This window comes from Narcine bancroftii, chromosome 5, assembly GCF_036971445.1.
Source record: "Narcine bancroftii isolate sNarBan1 chromosome 5, sNarBan1.hap1, whole genome shotgun sequence".
Classification (NCBI taxonomy): domain Eukaryota; kingdom Metazoa; phylum Chordata; class Chondrichthyes; order Torpediniformes; family Narcinidae; genus Narcine; species Narcine bancroftii.
The window spans coordinates 23,687,821-23,700,904 of record NC_091473.1 but is presented as its reverse complement, the minus strand read 5'-3'; the positions used below and the strand labels follow the sequence as shown (position 1 = coordinate 23,700,904).

General features: G+C 40.0%; 1 protein-coding gene across 7 annotated transcripts in view; it reads left to right on the top strand.

The window, feature by feature from the left end:
* Positions 1 to 13,084, top strand: part of lrrn1 (leucine rich repeat neuronal 1) — a 142,603-nt gene that overhangs the window by 43,255 nt on the left and 86,264 nt on the right. For all 7 annotated transcript variants that reach the window (XR_011357376.1, XR_011357377.1, XR_011357374.1 and 4 more), the window contains one exon: positions 10,876 to 10,998. The gene's annotated coding sequence lies outside the window, so the exon portion shown is untranslated. Of the gene's footprint in view, positions 1 to 10,875; positions 10,999 to 13,084 lie in introns of those variants that run through there.

The following is a 13,084-nucleotide window of genomic DNA, read 5'->3' as shown; positions in this document are numbered from 1 at the left end:
GAGTAGATCACCTGGACGTTTATTCCTTTGAAGAGTGTAGTAGGCAGAGGAGTGACCTTACAGAGGTTACAAAATCATGAAGGGCATGGATAAAGTGAAGGCTTGCAGTCTTCTTCCTTGGGGTCGATGATTCTAGAACTGGAGGGCATAGATTGATGGTAAGAAGAACTTGAGAGTCAACTTGAGACTTGAGAGACAACTTTTTTCTCACAGTGATTCGTTCTTGAACAAGGTGCCACAAGAAACTATTGATTTGGGTGCAATTTGACTTTCAAAAGGCATTTGGACAGAGCTTAGGATGGGCTTCAAAAGGTATAGATCAAATGCAGGCAAATGGGACTAGCCCAGAATGCCAGTTTCATCGGCATACATAATAAGGGCTGAAGGCCTGATTCCACGCTCAATGACTCCATGACAATGACCATCGTTAAATCCAATTGGAAGACCTGTGTCATTATCCTCAAACTTGGATTGCTCCCTTCTCAGGGTCAATTTTATCTTAACTTACCCTGTCATCCCCACAAGAATTTTCCAAGTGGCTCCTGAAGATCTCAAAAATGTCTCCCAATTTTCTGTTCACTGCAGCATCAGAGAAATTACCCTGGTGATTCCTGTGTTTGTAAGAATTATTTCATCTATGATAAAACTCTATTAACATAGCACAATTGGGACTTTGGTGGTGCCAAACTCACAGATTTTCCAGACTATTAGAGGTTACTCCCCAAGAATACCTCAGTATTTTTTTATTTCACGTTATTTTACACCTTATGCAATACAACTTATACAGTGAACATGGTAAGTTTAAAGAAAATGGAAAACAATTAGGAACACCAGATCCCAGCTTTGACTGCAAAAATATCAGATGTTCCAGAACCCAACCTTAGCTCTGGATGCACGCTTGACTCCGGACATATTCCAGATCTCTGACCCTGTCCACACAGCCCATTGTACTCTGGGCCCCGCATCTGGCATCTTGGCCACAGGAATTTGCCAGCATTGCTGGCTTCCCATAAATGTGAACAGCGATTATCTTAAGAGCCCTGACTTCTTTGCGTAGAGGAAGGGCACTTCACTCAATCCAAATATCATTGTGGATTTCAGACAGATTCCTCTTGATGAAGAAATGCATTATCGAGCCACAGGGAGATACAAAATGTGTCCACTGAGTCCACACCAACCACTGAGCATCCATTTACATAAAACTCCTACCCTAATCCCTTTTATGCTCTGTATGTTTACATCAACTCTCTCCAGATTCCACCACTAACCTACACACTAGAGGTAATTTACAGCAGTCAGTGAACCTACCAAACAGAATGTTCTAGGAATGTGGGAAGAAATCCATGTGATCACATGAATAATGTGCAAAGTCCACATAGGGAACCCTAGAGGTCAGGATTGAACCCCAGTTGCTGGAGGTGTGAGATCGCAGATCTACTAGTTACGCCATTGTGCATGTGATGACAGAAGGTTTCAGAAAAATCACATGGCTTCTTCATCCCTAAATCAAATGGGTGGAATGAAGGGATTGAAGATTACTACTTTTCCTTTACCTCTTGATTGATCAATCCAACCTGAGTGATGATACAGCAAGAACCTCACAAGTAGGAGGGTTACAATGCCAAAGGTTTGCTGAAGCTGAGGTTTGTTTGCTTGCATCAGGCCAGGAAAATCCTGCACTATGACCCAAACAGATGTGGAAACATCTCCAATATAACTTGCTTGTTACAGCACAAAAAGAGGCAATTCAGCCTATTGAACATACAAGCTCCAAAAAGAATATACCATCAGTTCTAGCACCCTTTCCTTATTTCCCAGAAGCCCTGCAATGTACTCACTCTCACATATAGCCATGAACTCCCAATTGATTATTTTGCCATTTACCTACATTAAGAAGTTAAAGTGTCCAGATGACACTTCATCGACTCAGCCAGTGAGTCGATGAAATGTTGTAGGAAACCAGGGAGTTTAAGAGGAGAGACAAGACAATGTTATGTGGAGGTTAGGAGCAAACAGCTAAGCGACAATAAATAAATGCAGGAAAAGGCCCCTGTTTATCACAAACAGCCTGGTTGAGCCAAAAATCTTGTTTCCATGATGTACATGCTTTTTAATTTTATTCAAAAAACTGTAGTTACAGACTTTGTTGAGGCACAAAACACATAAGGAAAGCCATTAGGATGTCTTATGAAGCAAAATGGTAGATTGCGAATGAGCTTTCAACAATAGCTCATGAAATTGATGTTTCGCAGAGATCTTCAATTAATGGACCAGATGAAGTCAAATTTCAGTCAGCTCCCTAACTGACTAAAAGTTATATAACTCCTCACCATATGACTACCTGGCTCATTTTACATCAATGTCCTATCCTCTTTTGTAAGGGCTTCAATAAAAAGGCCATATTCGAGTTTTCACATTTTGTTTATTCAGTAAAATTAATGCTGGAGACCGTTAAATATAACAAGGCATGTTCTTGTGTTAAATATCCTGTGTTTTATGTTAAGAACGAGCTTAGTCAACACCTCTAGTGCCTGAGAGGGTAAACCCAGTCAAAGGTAGATCTATGCACTGGCTCACAATGCTGTGGAACAGGGCCTCTCCCAGTCTAAGCATTTTAGGTCAATAAATCTGACCCTGATCCTACTCTTGGTCCTTGGATCCACTTCATTGACTGAAGGCAAATTCAACCTGTAACTCTGCTTCCTCCTATCCCCATTCAAAGTCTGAAGGTATTTATGGAGGGTTATTGGGGAAACATGTGATTTATAGGATAGAGGCATGTTGGAGATGTGCATGACTGAGCATTAAAGTTCAGTATTAATATTGTAGAGGTTATCTTACTCAGCATATCTAGTGATGCCCTATAATATATTGTTCACTTTTATGTGGGTTTCCTTCAAGGACCTTGAAGCCTCCTTCCCCCTAGTCTCTAACCTTTCTCTCTCTCTCTCTCTCTCTCTCCTCCAAGATAGACTTATTGTATGAGCTGCTGTAGGGTTGCCAAGGGGAATGCGTCTTTAAAGATTGACATTGTTTCTGTGATTGCTCTGCAGTGAAAAGCAACAGCTCTAATAAATTAAGAGTGTTTCTGCTGGGAACAGTGGAGGTCGTAACACAAGATGATTTTTGAGTGGAAGCAATATGAGAACAGTTATGCATTTGTTTGCGCCCAAATTTGGAATATTTGGGGAGTCCTATAAACATGTAAGGAATGCATCAAAATGGACATCTTAACTTCTAGATATCCATAACACAGAAACAGAACAAATACAAAGGAGTAAATACCTCAGGTTTCTCTTCCTCATCATTGAAATGAAGGAAGTCAACATTCAACTTCTTAGCTTCCAATCAAACTATAACCTGGAATGTTAGCTGGAGGAATAGATCTCGTCCTTCAGTTCCACCAATGAAACTATTAATGTGTCTCAGTTCTTTTCTTCTCAGTGAGATGTGTGGGCAAATTTATCCAGAGAGGTGATGCAGACAAATGCAAATCTAGAATATCCATCCCTTTCTTTTAAATGTCAGCTTGTTCCATTTACATCCCAGAAGAGAATTTTTACTATTTATGCCAAAAATGTGGTTGTTCTGCTCCAGAATGGAGGACCATCGCCTTCCCAAGATCGTGTTATATGGCGAGCTCTCCACTGGCCACCGTGACAGAGGTGCACCAAAGAAAAGGTACAAGGACTGCCTAAAGAAATCTCTTGGTGCCTGCCACATTGACCACCGCCAGTGGGCTGATAACGCCTCAAACCGTGCATCTTGGCGCCTCACAGTTTGGCGGGCAGCAACCTCCTTTGAAGAAGACCGCAGAGCCCACCTCACTGACAAAAGGCAAAGGAGGAAAAACCCAACACCCAACCCCAACCAACCAATTTTCCCTTGCAACCGCTGCAATCGTGTCTGCCTGTCCCGCATCGGACTTGTCAGCCACAAACGAGCCTGCAGCTGACGTGGACTTTTTACCCCCTCCATAAATCTTCGTCCGCGAAGCCAAGCCAAAGATTCCACTTAGTGTTTTATGTTTATTTTTAATGTCAAAACAATACTGTGCAGTGGCAATATTTGTGAATAAGGTTGAAGTCATCTCATTATTACCTTCTTGTTCCTTGGTGTGGGATCTTGTTATGTGCCAATTTAACAGTTGTGTTTCTTCTGTTGCAATAGTAACTACACTTCAAAAATGCATCAATGGATAAGCAAGAGTTTGGATTCGTGAGGTCATGAAAAGGGCCATATAAACTTTCTTCCAATGTACATGTAACCAGTTGGACAGTAGAGAAATGCAATTATTCAACTAATCTAAAACAACATTTACTTCCCTCTGACTACCCATTCAGTGTCAAACAATATTTCTAAACAACTGCTAAAAAATAGAAAAAAATCCTTATATTGTAGAAGCTTAAGGAAATATGTTGGAGTCGGTGCTCAGCAAAAGGAGGTGTAAGGCATTCCTTCCGTCCGATATCCTACAGGTCACTCTTGGGCAAAGTGTAGTACCTGTTTAGCCTCCCAGTCAAGGTCACGTGAAGCCATGGATTGCAGATGGTGGATTTTTTTTTAACAAGCAGATTCTACATTTTGGAATTTATGGTTGTAAAACTAAAAACACTGTGCAGATGAATGTGGTGATCAATGGCCAGGGTTTCCTGTCAAATATGGACACTGCAACTGAAGGAGGCAAAAGGAAACAACTTTTTTCCCTTATATAAATAATCATGAACTCAACATTGATTACAGTCTCAGCTCAAAGATGGAGCCTTCACCGAAGGAGAACAAGGGAGGTCACAACTACAATTTGGAGGGTCAGAGACCATCATGGATGGAGAGCCATGATCGGCCATGCTGAATGGGAAGGCTTCTGAATGATGATGACAGGAAATATGCTGCCAGACTCACAAACCAGAATTTCTTAAAGGGAAATTGAAATTGAAATTTGAATTTGGGTTGCTTCCTTCATGCTGTGGAGCAGTAAGTAACCAAATACATGATTAAACAAAAGGGAAGACAAATTTTCTCATTCATATGCAAAATTGAGTGTTGCCAGATTTACTCCAATGGTCTAGTGTCAGAATTATTGAACTACTGCTCTCTAAACACAATGGTGCCATCTGTTAAGATGCTGTTTTGCATTTCAGCTCTCCCAGTTACACCATTCTTTCAATTTTCAATGAATTTTCCATGTGTCCCTCACTTCCATTATCCCTCACTTCCATTCAACAACATCTAAATCTCAATTTAGATTGTTCCACAACCTTGAGGCCTGGACATCAGCATGTAATTAGTTGTCTTTAATGGAAACAGATATCTACTTCACCCGCTTGCTTTACAAAAGTATCCACAATAGCTTCTTTTATAATTTACTTTCAGGTTTTTATATTGATTATTTAACCATTTTGTAATTGTTCCTAAAATGTTTAAGAGTCAATAAGCATGTAGCTTTTTTTATGTTAAAAAGCTTCCAGATCTATATGCAGTGTAGATTGTGGCTTTCACTGTTATGAGGGACACAACACACAAACTCAGTTACATCACGCAGTGGCAAGTCCAACTCATGTCTTGCGTGTGCCAGGTTTTCACAGTCTTGTGCGTTTGTCTGAGATTCATTTTGAGGGGAATTGGCCAAGGCCATGAAACTGGTCCAACACATTCAGCACCACTTCCCACCCCCAACCCCATGTTCCTGTTATTTGCGCATTTTTGCAGACCTTAAATTCTTGCAGTTGCAGGATGAGAAATATATCCTTTCAAAACATCATCTGGAATGAAATTGACTACTTCACACATAACCAATGAACAGTTTTGTACTAGTCATTTAATATTAGGATCTCTCAGGTAGTAGACCAGACACTGATCCCTATTTTTTGTGATAACCCATTTTATACTATATTAACAAATTTGTGTCCAGTTATTACTCTTATTTCAAAGAATATTCCAGCAGCCAAACCATTGTCTGATAATGCACTGGCAATGGCAGACTGCCTAACTCACATTATGGGTTCAACTTCTGCTGCTTCTACTGTTCCTCGCACATCCCCACAGTTCACACTATAAGTCACTGATTGCCGTGGAGATCCCAGGTTTGTTGTTCATGTGTGCTGGGCGAGGAGGTTACAGGACAGCAATACAAGTGCTCACTGTTCTGGATTAGGAAGGTAAGGGCATAGACTGGACGACAATAACATCAAAGGCTATACTCACTTCTCAGTGGTTAACCAAATATATCTTTGCAGTCATGGTCCTCAGGTTGATAAGCTATGTTACTGATGCGACTTGCTGATGAAGAGATAGAGCTATGTCAGTAAATACTATTTCAGTCATTATTTTGCTAGAGAATTGGTTGCATACAGTGCATGCAAATGTATTTCATATAAATAAGTTTGCCTGACAGGCATCTACCACTGATCAAGTTGAAATGAAGTAAAGTACGCTTGAAGATCAAAAGAATTCCTGGCACTCTGCATTTTTCATTTAAGTCTGGAAAAGTGTTGAAGTGTTCATGCATACTTTGTGCGAAAATGAATATTGAAAATAATCCCCCGAGATGATGAATACCACTCTTATACATGAATCATAATCATGTTGAGGAACTTTGGGGGACATCCGATGCGCTCTAGTATTTGCCAAAGCCCTTTCCTGCTCACGGTGTCGAAGGCTTTGGTGAGGTCAACAAAGGTGATGTAGAGTCCTTTGTTTTGTTCTCTACACTTTCCTCAACATGATTATCCAACTGCACGAAAACCAACAAGGTCGGGTCAGATACAGCAATGAGCTCTCTGAACCCTTCTCCATTAACAATGGCGTGAAGCAAGGCTGTGTTCTCGCACCAACCCTCTTTTCAATCTTCTTCAGCATGATGCTGAACCAGGCCATGAAAGACCCCAACAATGAAGACGCTGTTTACATCCGGTACCGCACGGATGGCAGTCTCTTCAATCTGAGGCGCCTGCAAGCTCACACCAAGACACAAGAGAAACTTGTCCGTGAACTACTCTTTGCAGATGATGCCGCTTTAGTTGCCCATTCAGAGCCAGCTCTTCAGCGCTTGACGTCCTGCTTTGCGGAAACTGCCAAAATGTTTGGCCTGGAAGTCAGCCTGAAGAAAACTGAGGTCCTCCATCAGCCAGCTCCCCACCATGACTACCAGCCCCCCCACATCTCCATCGGGCACACAAAACTCAAAACGGTCAACCAGTTTACCTATCTCGGCTGCACCATTTCATCAGATGCAAGGATCGACAATGAGATAGACAACAGACTCGCCAAGGCAAATAGCGCCTTTGGAAGACTACACAAAAGAGTCTGGAAAAACAACCAACTGAAAAACCTCACAAAGATAAGCGTATACAGAGCCGTTGTCATACCCACACTCCTGTTCGGCTCCGAATCATGGGTCCTCTACCGGCACCACCTACGGCTCCTAGAACGCTTCCACCAGCGTTGTCTCCGCTCCATCCTCAACATCCATTGGAGCGCTCACACCCCTAACGTCGAGGTACTCGAGATGGCAGAGGTCGACAGCATCGAGTCCACGCTGCTGAAGATCCAGCTGCGCTGGATGGGTCACGTCTCCAGAATGGAGGACCATCGCCTTCCCAAGATCGTGTTATATGGCGAGCTCTCCACTGGCCACCGTGACAGAGGTGCACCAAAGAAAAGGTACAAGGACTGCCTAAAGAAATCTCTTGGTGCCTGCCACATTGACCACCGCCAGTGGGCTGATAACGCCTCAAACCGTGCATCTTGGCGCCTCACAGTTTGGCGGGCAGCAGCCTCCTTTGAAGAAGACCGCAGAGCCCACCTCACTGACAAAAGGCAAAGGAGGAAAAACCCAACACCCAACCCCAACCAACCAATTTTCCCTTGCAACCGCTGCAATCATGTCTGCCTGTCCCGCATCGGACTGGTCAGCCACAAACGAGCCTGCAGCTGACGTGGACTTTTTACCCCCTCCATAAATCTTCGTCCGCGAAGCCAAGCCAAAGAAGAAAGAAAGAACATGAATCATAAATTATATCAGTGCCTGTTAGCTTCATATGGTTAAGGGATACTGCACCTGTACAGTTCTATGATCACACTTAAAAACTCTCTACTTTGGAGAGTATCATTTAGTAACAAATATGAAGCTATTGCCTAAGATAGCTTTCAAAGAAATTCAGATGCTCTGGCGATTCTCTGACTAGTTTCTGAAGGTTGCTATTTGATCCATATCTGTCCATTATTTTCTACAAAGCAACCTTGATTAGAGGGAAGGGGTAGATTACATTTAATTTTAGTTTTTTTGTTTCCTTTTTTTTCTTTTTATTCCTTTTTTTAGATAACTGCTTATATATGAATTTAATTATGGTTGTCTTAGATCGTATCATCAAGTTAGACAGAAATTACTCTGTGTCTTGACCAAGGGATTGTATAATCCAACTTACTTGGACTCTATCCAGAATTATCTTTAAGAAATAATGTTAAATGAACAAAAATGGATAGGTATTTTGAATTACATTTATATTGATTTGTGATATGTATAACATGACATGTTCTTTGTTATATTAGTGGACTTTGTATGTAGGATATGTTAAACTCAATAAAAATATTAAAAATAAAGATAGCTTTGAACATTAATGCATTTACTCATTTACATGTATTGTGTTTAATTTTTCTCTGAATATTTATTTATGTTTCATGAATGTTTATGAAGTATAGCATCATTTTTAACTTACTGTATATAATGCCCTTAACAAATGATAGTATCTCAAGGAATATTTCAACATCAAATCCCATCAAGAGTTATTAGGAAAGATAACCAAACACAAAATCAAGAAATTAATGTTAAGATCAACTCTAAGGATATTGAAAGTCAGAACAGTTTCAGGACAATAAAGTAACAATTATGACATAATAATGAACACCTCACATATTTCTGTTGAACATTTAAGTCCACCTTATGAGCCATTTCTGCGCATGCATTTACCTCATTGAAGTTGTCGTAATTTCTCCACTATGTAGATGGGTTTGGTAAAAGAGAGGAAATGGCAGAGTTTATCTCCTCTGAAATGTTGGATTTGCAGTGGAATTAAATAAAATTGATATGAAGTCACCATCATAAAGGGCGCATCAGATTATTACACTCCGCAGCTCTCAAGGTCCATTGATATTTTAGATCTACAGCCAAATTTGAAATCATATCAGAAGCCAGTTAATAAAGAATTTGTTTCGGAAATTTGCTGTGTGTAGAATATACAGTGAATCTTCCCTTGAGGTCTCTGTTAACAAACAGGAGCTGATTTCAGGACTGATTTGCTACCAGTGCAGCTTGGCTTGCCTTAAAAAGAGTAACAGCTGTTCCTACCTTCCATGTTTCCAGCATATTTCACGCCCCTGACGGTAATATTGCAGAGCTCAGCTAATTTATTATATATCACACTTTAAATCAGATGACAGATGTGTTGCTCAGGGTGATAGATCACCTTCTCAGAGTAAGCACCATTAAAAACAAGCCGGTTTTCATCCACATCTACTTAAAGGCTGTGGATTAGATGAAAGTTGCAGTTTGAAATATACAGCATTTTGAAATCTACTGCACTTTGTTCTGCATGCATGCATGCATGAAAGTTGTGATGCATGAAGGCCCTTGCCAGCCCTACATTTGCTCATGTTCCAAAATCCCAGCATGTTCTGTTAATTCTGTGTCAATTGTTACTTCTGACTCACTTTGGACAGATGGTGGTTTTCTCAGTTGTCCTTGTTTCATGTCTTATTATGTAATTGTTTGTACGCAGAAGTAAAAAATTCTCTTCACTGATAAAATAGCTCATATACAGTTCCTGTGATCTTCAAGTTTATCTGTTAGTGTTATGAATTTATTCCAACACATGAACACAAAGCAAATGTTGTTGATAATGGAAGGACTGGGAAACAAGACATCCAAATCAACAGAATTATGAACTAAATATCTGCCACAGTTGTCAAATTTCTACCTTGTTTGTTTAATGAAGAAATTATTTACAGTGAATAAAGGAAATAATTGAGGTGTTTATCTTAATGATTGTGAAATAATCAAATTCTGTTCTCATTTGATTTACCGTTATAGGGTCTTCCATGGTGTACATCAATTTCATTTTTTGCATGCCTGTCAACATTCAATCATTTTCTGATGCAGGGTAAAAAATACACTGATACTTTATTTATTTCATTGATAGAATTGAAGCTTCACAGTTCACTTCGAAAACTATGAACAGCTAGCAGATGATGTTGTTTGAAGAATAATGAAACATCTGTAGCAATGCATTCCATGTGCATCAATGAAGCGTTGTAACAATCAAAGTCATCGGACAAGTGTTTTTGTCAGATAATGGTGGAAAACTGTGCTGCTGGTTCTCTGAGATAAAAATACAAATATCTTTATTTAATACAGTATCTGGGAATAAAGAGAAAGCAGCAATATTATAATCTGTTGGGGGATAGATAAATTAATATGGGGAAATTCACAACAAATTTCAAATGATCTCCATTCAGTCCTCATCAATGAACCATAACACTTTAAGGAATCTTGATAGTCCTATCTATGCCCCAGATCAGCTGCAGTTCATTCATAGTTAGAATCATGCACTTTTTGTTGTTTTATGAACTGGATGGACATTGATCTTTTCTCATTGCCTTGGCCTTTCAATAGTAACTGGTCTTTTATTTGCTTATTTGTTGAAAAGAACACACACAATGTGGAAATATTTATACAAATTACATTAAAAACTAGATTTAAGAAAATAAATCTTTTACCTCAAAGGGTACTCCAATTGAAGCTCCGTTGAAATATTTCAGCTCATTGTTAATGAATGAATGATGTACCCCAGAGCATTGATGGAAATCTTCTCCTTTCAGGAACTTTTCAATTTCGTGAAATAAATCGTTGCTTCTGTTCTGGATGAAATTACCCTTGGACCATGACATACACCCACCTATCGAAGGGACCGAGGATCACTTCCCTGGCCAAGACCACATCCTGTGAGATGCAACTTCAATTTCATTACAAATAATTCAATTTGTATTGTAATTAGGGTTTTATCTTTGGTGCTTGTTTTTAGCAATCAGCTATTGGCTCTTAATCAATATGGTGACTAGACTTCTCGTTCTGGATCAGGGAGTTGTGCTCAAACTCCATCCTGGAATAGGGACACAGTTCTATTTTGATATTTTCTTAGAAAATTGATTATAATACATTTAATCACGTGACCTTTTTTTTGGGGTACTAACCATGTAAAACTGAATCTCATGGACATCTGAACAGGTAACATTTGCCATTTGTTTGCAGAAGTTAGTTTAGTCATGTGTCTCTTGTACCTGAATGCTTTGTTTTACATTTGGAATGTATAGGAGTGTGAGTGTACCTTGAAGAATTGATCGATCAGTCGGTAGGACTTTTGATATGTTGTTGCAGTAGCCACGGCTTCAGGTACCCTCAATAAGGGATTTATTTTCAGCTGTAAGAGTTCAACCCTGACATTTGCTGTTTGGACATATCAAGGACACAAGAAACCCTAATGCTCCTGAGAGCCTTACACAACTAGTGAAAAACTGCCTCTGCTGCTGTACAACCTGTCAGTGCTTACGATGTTTCTAATATTGAGAAATATTTTTAAGTTATTAAAATTTAAGTTAACAATTCAGAAAATTAGACTTTTTAATGTAAAATTGTATAGAGTTTAAAACACATAAATAAACTCACTGAAATGGAATAAACTCTTTTTTAAAAAGTAACTTACCTCCCAATCCTTAGTCCAAAAGTCCCCTGTGAACTTGAAGTCTAGCCTGGCTTGGGATCCAATGGACATATTCACCTTTTGACAGCGCAAAAATAAAAATAAGAATCAGGGACGTTCAGAGGCTAAGCGTAAACATATGGCTTTGTACATGAAAAGCTATGGAGTACAGTATTTTGCAAACCAAATGTTCTCTCAGGAGGTTTGTGGATGGGGCTTGGACCATCCTAATGGCCTGATGATTTCAGGTGAGATCCTGGCACCGTTAAAACCTAGTTGACCAGGTCCAGGAAGCATTCATCCATCAAGTTTTCTCTCTCCTTTTGTATCCAAGGTAAGTGCACAATGAAGGCTGAATGTAAGCTCACTTCTGTGCCATTTGCATTTTTTTTATCTCACCCTCTCCCAATTTATAATGGACTTTTTTTACTCCCTGTTGTGTGTGTGAAACCAGTTCAATGGGTCCCAAGGGTGGCAAGTTTTGAACACAGCTGATTGAACAGTAGTTTTTATTTACACTTGTTGGGGAGTCACAACAGGGATAAAAGACACACAACTACACAAACTCACTGGATTAAATGATACACTTGCATCCACTCAGGGGTAGAAGGCTTTACAAACAAGTTACAACATATAATACCCACCACCCCCTGTTATTCCTGGCTCTTATCTAACTACACTAGGGACACTAAGCACACAATACTTCAGCTCACAAACCTTTGTCTGCCCACATCATACCAATGATTCTCCAACATTGCCCATGGTTCCCAACCTGTTGTGGAGCTTGGGTTCTGAGGAAGATGGCTCACATGTGGTGGGCCTTATAGTGCTATCATCTGCCAGGTTGTGGTAATCTATGTTGAGCTGTCAGTCTCTCTTTGTTTTTAGCCCTGCTTTACTGACATTGGACGCATATTATCTCTACCACTTAGGACACTCCCCTTGGGTATAACTGTGTATGCACCCATTGTCATTCATTTTTATACCACTAGTTTCTGTAATAAAAGCCATGATTATTGGTTGACTACACTGCCTTCGTCTTTTTCATTAACTGGCACTTCACGGGTACAGCCCAAGCATTGATAAGGCAATTAAAGGGGCCAATGACCATATGTGCAGTGACCTGTGGGCAAGGCTTGATTGGCAGGTGAGGTGACTTCTGATCAGGTTCCTGATGGAAAGGTCGCATGCCCTTCTGAAATCCACATTCCCACCAGATTCCAGATTAAGGGGGTCACATGACCCTCCATAATCCATACTACACTGCCCAAATTACTGTCTCAAGAGTCACAAAGTTTCTAGGCAATTTTTCTTGGCTCCATGCCAAAAAA